The 8,049-nt window shown below is 44.2% G+C and overlaps 1 long non-coding RNA gene across 1 annotated transcript; it reads left to right on the top strand.

Moving 5' to 3' along the window:
• The first annotated feature begins 209 nt into the window (after nt 1–209).
• Nucleotides 210–1,492, top strand: LOC147989854 (uncharacterized). The gene is made up of 2 exons (XR_015599590.1): nt 210–960; nt 1,070–1,492. It is a non-coding gene; the product is annotated as an uncharacterized LOC147989854 (long non-coding RNA).
• The last annotated feature ends 6,557 nt before the right edge of the window (nt 1,493–8,049 follow it).

Here is an 8,049-nt window from a genome sequence, read left to right as displayed (position 1 = left end):
TGGAGTGTACACACATGAAAGCCCACATAAAACAGGAAAAAACACCATTTCATAAATAAATCCCAAAAAAGACATAAAGCATAGGGGGAAACCTCATTGTACCCTCTCCTAAATTCAAGCGTACAGACGCCCCCCCCCTCCCCCCGTTACTTATTCATCAATGACACATCCATCTATTTTCCATTTAGCCCATGCTTTAAATGCCGCAAGCAAACCCAACCTCGTCCTCGTCGTATCTCAGATCTCGTCCTCACCACATCACACCATACCCCTCTCATTGCCGCCGCAACCAGATCTAGAGCAGCTGCAAAAGCGGCGATTGTGGGCGCGACATCGCCCCCAGTCATGGTGAACTCGGCGGAGCCGCCGCCTGCGACTTTCCCATCGGATCTCACCAAGGAAGGTGGTCCTAGGGAGGCGGGTGGTGGGGCCGTGGAGGTAGATCCAACACCGTCGAGTGCCGAACGAGGAAGGCTGATGTCGCTGCCATCAATGCTCAAGCCCTGGGGTAGCCAACGGCAGCTGCGGTGCGTTCCCATCAACCGTCATGGCAAAACCATTGCCCCGGACATGGGATCCTCATCGAATCAGCAATATGAGGTCAGGGAGAGGCTACAGCTTCGCCTTGGCAAGGTGGCAGAGGCATCGGGCACCGGCAACCCCACAGTCGACAAGTACCCTGAGGTCACCGAGGCGGTTTCTCCATAGTTGTTGAATGCCCACCCTGGCCGCCAGCGTCGCCTTGCTATGCCATCCCTCGTGGCCACGACCGCGGCGAGTGCGTCGCCGCAGACTTTCGAGCGCGAGCGGCGGTCGGTCCATGCAGATGCGATAAAGAAGCCGCAATTCTCCATATCACTCTCCGCAGAGGAGATTGAGGAAGACATCTACGGCCTCACCGGCGCACTCCTGCGTAACCGCCCTCGCGGTCGGCCCCGCAAAGTGCAAAAGCAGATCGATGTGAGTTCATGTGCCTCCTTTGCTCCCTCCCCCGACCCCCTTACATTCCAACCCCTGCCGCTCCTCCCTAGGGACCCGTTTTTAATTCCATAAACGCTCCTGTCCCCAGCTGCTATTTCCCGGCGCGCGGTTATCGCAGATCAACATGGAGTCCTACCAGGTGCAGGACAATCGCTGACCCTGTCAACTCAACAAGCGCCTCCACCCAACAGTAAGCAAGCAAAGTGAATTTGCGAATCACAGTTCACATTCAATTCGGTGCTACCATTGTTAGCTACATAATCCATCGATTAATTGGTCAGATAGAGTCAGAGTTGGTATGTATGGATCCCACCAGGAAACTAGTTGTAAGCAGCAAGTGATGACTTCTTAGTGATTTCTAATTTTGAGTTGTACTCCGTGATATTCATTTCCGTAATAGCACTAGTGGTGCTTCGTTACTATGGTATCATCAGCAATTGGAAGGATGTAATGTGGTGTACTAGTAATTGCATTACTCTTGATACTCGAGTTAGTATGTTCGTTGATGCTAGTACATTCGTTCACAAACATCCCTATTGCAATCTCAATGCTAGTACTAGCTTCAGTGCATACAATTTCTTGCTTTTTTTCTCTAGAAGATGTTTTTGCTAGCTAATTGTTGTGGTGAGTGCCATCACTGCTTGGTTGCGTTGTAGCTGGTTGGCATGTGGGCCCAGGACCAAAAGGTTTCGAAAACCCTGGCACCGCGTGGCCTTGCCAGTGGGTGCTGCGTAGTTCGTCACTTGTTTCCTGATTCCTCGTGGGGTTGGCGTGTCTAGGAGGCCGGAGTGAGGTAGTTGAATGACATACATGTATCCAAACCCTTGGTGGTCCCTATCATTGTCCTGGAGCATCCGAGGGTTCCATGACGCCGCACGGTTCATACGCTTTCTAGGTGTGAGTGGGGCTGGTGGATGGGCACAGTTCATGCACACGTTTAATTTTTTGTTGGCAGTGGCTAGGAAACGGTTACTGCTGAGCCGCTTATTTGTTAGCATATATTAAACGAATTTGGTTCATATCAATGGGAAAAAAACACCATACCGTGAAATTCTCCTTCCGTTCTTAAAGATAAGTCATTTTAGAGATTCCAATATAGACTACATATGAAGCAAAATGAGTGAATCTACACTCTAAAATAGGTCTATATACATCCATATGTAGTTTATACTGAAATCACTAAAAAGACTTATATTTATAAACGAAGGGAGTAATGGTTTGATTGATTCCTTATTCCATCAATGATCACGGCCCTTTGCTCTCCTAGCCGTCCGATTTTGCAACGGATTGCCGAGATCGGTAGATCGTACCGATAACCCTAACAGTGCATCTACCTTACGGGACACAACATTGACATGCATGCATATGTAGCTAAAACAGGCTTAAGCTACTCTTTATATTGTTTGGGGGTTATTTATGTGATTGATCCTTATGGTTTCCTTCCCTTTAAACACCATTTGGATCAAAGGAATGGTGCCACCAAAATTCGTTGGATTAGCCTCCTATATCTTAGTTCCATGTGTATTTGAATATTTGCTCGAATCTATTTTTAACCCTCATCAACATGAGATCAAGGCCGGTTTTTTCTTTGTTCTACCAGAGCCACTATTCCTAATATTTTCATGTCTTTTGTGATAGTGCTATGTTTTGCACTTCCAAACCTATCAGATTCATTTGTTATTCGTATTCCTAATACCTTTGATTCATCTCAAGTCATTTATTGTCTATTTGAAATTATGTATTTCATAATAAATTTCCATGCAACTCGGCCCGAAAGATTCGTAGCATATCTCCAACCCAAAATAGGCGGCATAAATTTCAAACAATTTACCCAAGGCTCACAAATGAATCCAACTTCTCATCTTGCCCCTCTAAACCATGGTAGAGAGTAATTATATGCAATCTATGTGAGGAGGCCATTAATGATCTACTCCCTCCGTTCCGAATTACTTGTCGCAGGTATGAATGTATCTAGATGTATTTTAGTTCTAGATACATCTATTTCTGTGACGAGTTGGAACGAAGGGAGTAGCTTTTACATCCGATGCGTTCTCTCTCCTCGCATCTCCCACTGTTCCCTATCTCAGCCATCAATGGTCTGCTTTTCCTCAAATTTGGCAAGATTTCACGGCCGCAATTAAGACCTAGTGGGGGCATCTCAATCCAAAATCGGTCTTTCTGCTGCCCACAATCTTCATAAAAAATGTGCCAAATATTGAGGGGTGGTGGGAGTATAAGTTGTTGATGTGATCCCCTACTCATTTGGGAGATGAAATCTAAGGCATGTTCAGACAGCCCAAACTTGTGCACGAATCCACCATATGCCGGTGTGCTACACCTGAGGTGGCTCGTCGGATGGCAAGCTGGATGTTGGGCTGGCCCTAGGGGCCAGCAGGCCGTGACAATTCAGAAGGCCTTCGACTAACGCAAGGAGCCCTCTCCAAGAAAGTCTAGTACCTTGGCAGGCACGCCAAGGACTCCTCCACCAAGCATGGCTTTAGGTCGATAGGATTCTTGTAACCCTAGGCCTCGTCCCCCTTTATAAGGCGAAGATAGTGGATAGGTCAGGGAAGTCAATGTTTTGGTAGATAGTACCTCCATCCGGGTTTATTAGCCTCCCTTGTATTTTGGATCCAACTTTGACTTTCTATTTGACTAAAAATACAAATTATATTTTATAAAAAGTATACTGTTAGATTTGTATTTGAAAGAGATTTTTCGTGGTATATTTTTGTGATATATTCATGGTCAAACTTTGACCCAAAATAAAAGAGAGACTAATAAACGTGGACAGAGAGAGTACAATGGTCACTTGCTTGCACCAATCCATGAGAGATGGATGAAGGTGAGTTTGACTACATGGGGTGCAAAAGAACTCCCTCCAAGGAAATTGGCAAAATACTCCCTCCATTCCAAAATATAGTGCGTCCGCGCTTTCCGTGGTCCAACTTTGACCATAAATTTAACCAACGAGACCAACTACGGTGGGAGAAAAAAATTATATAATTGAAAACTTCTTTCAAATACGAATTCACTGATATAATTTTTGCTCCCCGCCGCAATCGGTCTTGATAGTTAAATTTACGATCAAAGTTGAAGCACGTAGATAGAGGAAGCACTACATTGTGGAATGGAGGAAGTAACCCCGTACCCCCCCCCCCCACCCCCACCACCACCACCACCACCACCACCCCTACCCACCCACCCACAACAGCAAACAAAAGGGGGTGACGGCAGGTTTGACAAAGGTGGAGCATACGACATAACCTTGTGCATTTTACTAATATATTGACGAAATGTTGAATGTCTTTTACTAATGGTCGAATGAGAGTGAATGTGAAAATAGGCATTTCTAGTGGTTTTGTCCCGCTTGCAAAAATAACCTGCATACTTCCTGTCCTATGTCTATAAACATTTTCTTCCAGGATCCAATGCAAGAGATGCACACTGAACTCACTCAATGTTAACCCCTCCAGATTTCAGTACAAAAAAGCAAAGCGAATCATGACGGGATTCAGAGAAATATCAGAGAAATCGACGGGATTCACGTACCGTTTTACAGGATGCGCTGGCTTTTGCATTAGAAATTTATAACCATCGTCACCCATTGTAGCTGGGATAGCTGCAGCGGCCATTCCGCCCTGGTGTTGTAGCCTCCAAGCAAAGGTACTGTCAGAACGGAAAGAGAGGATTGGTGGAATAGTTCGTTGTATTGATTGAGCCTTGTGGGCATATATACATACATACATATATATATATATAGGTAATTTGTCTGGGGCCGGGCACCTAGACCCATTATATGGCAACTACGTTTATAGTGCATGGTATATAATACACAACAAAATGACTTTCCAAATTTATTTGCATGCACTACAACCATCAGCCCTCATTGATTGCTTTCCAAAAAACAAATATACTATTGTTTCCTAGCAATGATTTCTTTCCAAACAAAAAGGGTATGTATGTACGCTCTGATTTTTGAGGTATCAGATACGACAAAATAATATACGGCCGGGTCACACTTTTTAACGCCTAATATTTCTATACAAATTAAGATAACCATATAATATAATGTGACCCAAATTATTATTTTACCTTTAGGAAAATATGATGCATGCTGATACCCACAGATGATTTGTTTCATGCGCACAAATACCCGCACATGATTCTTTTTAGTTTTAGGAATGCATATTTCGTGCCAATACCCACACATAATTTTCCCCATGTCTATGTCGACCTAAGACATAATGCCGGCATACCCATTTTTATTATACGCATGCTTTGTAGATATAAACAAAATTGATAGACTTTGGACGCTACATACCCGAACACTATTTTTTATTACACATATATTATGTTGAGACATAGTTGTAACTGATGCTCGAGATATACCCCAAAATTGTATAATTTAGATATACCTAATATATAGGGTATGTATATATACCTAAGATATTGTACACACAAACTCATTATCTAGTACATGTATATGCCTTGAAGACATATCCAAAAATAATATAGTTTTAATGAGGACATACCTAATAATGATATACTTTTTTTTGGGTATGTATATGTACCAAAGATATTTTACGGACAAACTATTTTCTCCAAGAATATAACATGAATATGGTGTCATGTGACATACGTTTCTCCAAAAAGGTATAAAACATCAATACAATACGAATTCTTGTTCTCTGTAGAAAAGTCCATGTACCAATGCCATGCATATTCCTGCAAAAAAAAGCCATGCATATGACCATTAATTATTTATTCTTGGTTTCCATCTAATGTGGGAATTAAGTGCCTCAAATCAAGCAATAATTAGCAAATAATTCTTTCCTAATGAAACGCTCTAGTACGAGTACAAGTGCACATATCTCAGCGTAATCCAACGATTTATAGGTAAGGTGCCCAGGCACCTAGGTGTCCCAAATGGTCATCATATATATATATATATATATATATATATATATATATATATATATATATATATATTCGTCACCCTGGGTGAGGAATAGTTATTCTTCACCCCCTTCTATTTTACCATTAATGCATCATAATTTTACGTTACGTAAGTTTTGTCTTATTTCCGACACAGAAAGGGACCGTAAGAAAATATATAATCGCCGTAAAAAATATTTTATGTTATGTAAAATTACAAACGTAAAAATAGAGTCTAAAATACACATAAACTGTAAATTTTCTTGTCTTATGACCTATATTTTTATTTTCTGATGTCAAATTTTACGTAGTGAATCAATAGGAATGTAACTATTTGAATTCAAAACGTAATTCAATTATAAAATGATCGTAAGATTACCTCGGGTGAAGAATAACTTATTCTACACCCTGGGTGATGAATAGTAACACTATATATAAATATATATATATATATATATATATATATATATATGAGTACAATGATCAACTTAAAATACAAGACAAGCCAAAACAAATTCTAGTCTATCCGAGAGGCTTGCAACAGTCCATAAATGGATCACTGGAGCTTGCACACTTTGTTAGCACCCTTTGGATCGACAAAACCTTCTAGTTGCATCATATACAACTCTTCTTCCAGAAATCCATTCAGGAATGCAGTTTTGACATCCATCTGCCAAATTTCATAATCATAAAATGCGGCAATTGCTAACATGATTCGGACAGACTTAAGCATCGCTACGGGTGAGAAGGTCTCATCGTAGTCAATCCCTTGAACTTGCCGAAAACCTTTTGCGACAAGTCGGTGTCGAGTCGGGGGTCGCCGGTGTCGAAGTAGTAGTCGTGGAGCCGCGGAAGAAGAGCAACGGTGGCGGTGCTTGAAGTAGGTGATAATGAACCTGACAGCGTGACGAAGACCAGCGCGGACGGTGATGTTCCCGCACCAAGGAAGGCGGCACGGCGCATATCACGTGGAAGTCAACGCGCGTGGACGGAGGTGGACCGCGGACCGCAGCATTACGGCCCGAAGGGGCGACGCAACGGCGGCGGGCAGGTCGGGGCGACGCAACGGCGGCGGGCAGGTCGGGGCGACGACGGGGAAGACCTCAGGGCGGTTGCAGGGATCGCGTGCCACGCTCGATACGGCCCGACGGGGCGACACAGCGGCAACGCAAGGGTCGATGCAGCCTCAGGGATGACCTGGAATGGACGGCCTTGGTGCGGCGGTTGACCGCGGGCCACGACACTACGGCCCGAAGGGACGACGCAGCGGCAGCGCGCGAGGTGGTGCACCCACGGGAATGGCCTTAGGACGGCGGCGGGGACCTCGTGCCACGGCGCTACGACCCAAAGGGGCGACGCAGCGGCGACGTAGATCAGTGCAGCCACGGGGAGAACCATGGGGCGGCGGCGCTGCGGTCCGATGGGGCGACACAGCGGCAGCCCGTTGCTCGATCGGTGTACGGGTGCGCTGAACTCGGGGATAGGGCAGTGACGACCGACGTAGGTCGACGAGCAGGCCGACGCGCGGACGACGGCCGTGAGGGGCTGCCTATCGCGTGAGACCGCCGGGTCGGGGCGACGGGTTGGCAGACGCACGGACGAGACGGTCGTTAGGGGCCGCCTGTCACACTATGACGTCCGGATAATTAAGCTACAGTAATATCATGCTAATGATGCCAGGTCATTACTCTTACTGTTACTAATCCTCATATGATCCGAGGCATAAGTCAAATTCAAATTCAAATTTAAGCCTAATTTTAAATTTGTCAAACATGCAAATAAAAATGTTCAAGGTGTGGCAAATAATCCCTGGATATTTGTCATGTTGGAGCCAACCTCTTCTGAATTCCCAAAATGCCCATGGAATTAATTTTTGGTTAGCAACAATTAAATCGACCGTTTCGATTTAAATAAATATCTAACCTTTTCAAAATAAACTAAAACTCCGTGTGCTGCCTTATAATACTGTCTAGTATTTATTTGATAAATGGCACATTTAACAAAGTTCATTTGTTAGCCTAAAATAAATAATTAACAATAAAAAACTGAAAGAATAAAAGAAATTGCAAAAGCAAAAGAAGAGGGGCCACAACCCCCCCCCCCCCTTTGCCCACCTGGGCCTCAGCCTAC

This window comes from Triticum urartu, chromosome 1A (assembly GCF_056163025.1).
Source record: "Triticum urartu cultivar PI428250 chromosome 1A, HENAU_Tu73, whole genome shotgun sequence".
Taxonomy (NCBI): domain Eukaryota; kingdom Viridiplantae; phylum Streptophyta; class Magnoliopsida; order Poales; family Poaceae; genus Triticum; species Triticum urartu.
The sequence above is the reverse complement of the archived record's forward strand: the minus strand, read 5'-3'. Positions and strand labels throughout refer to the sequence as shown.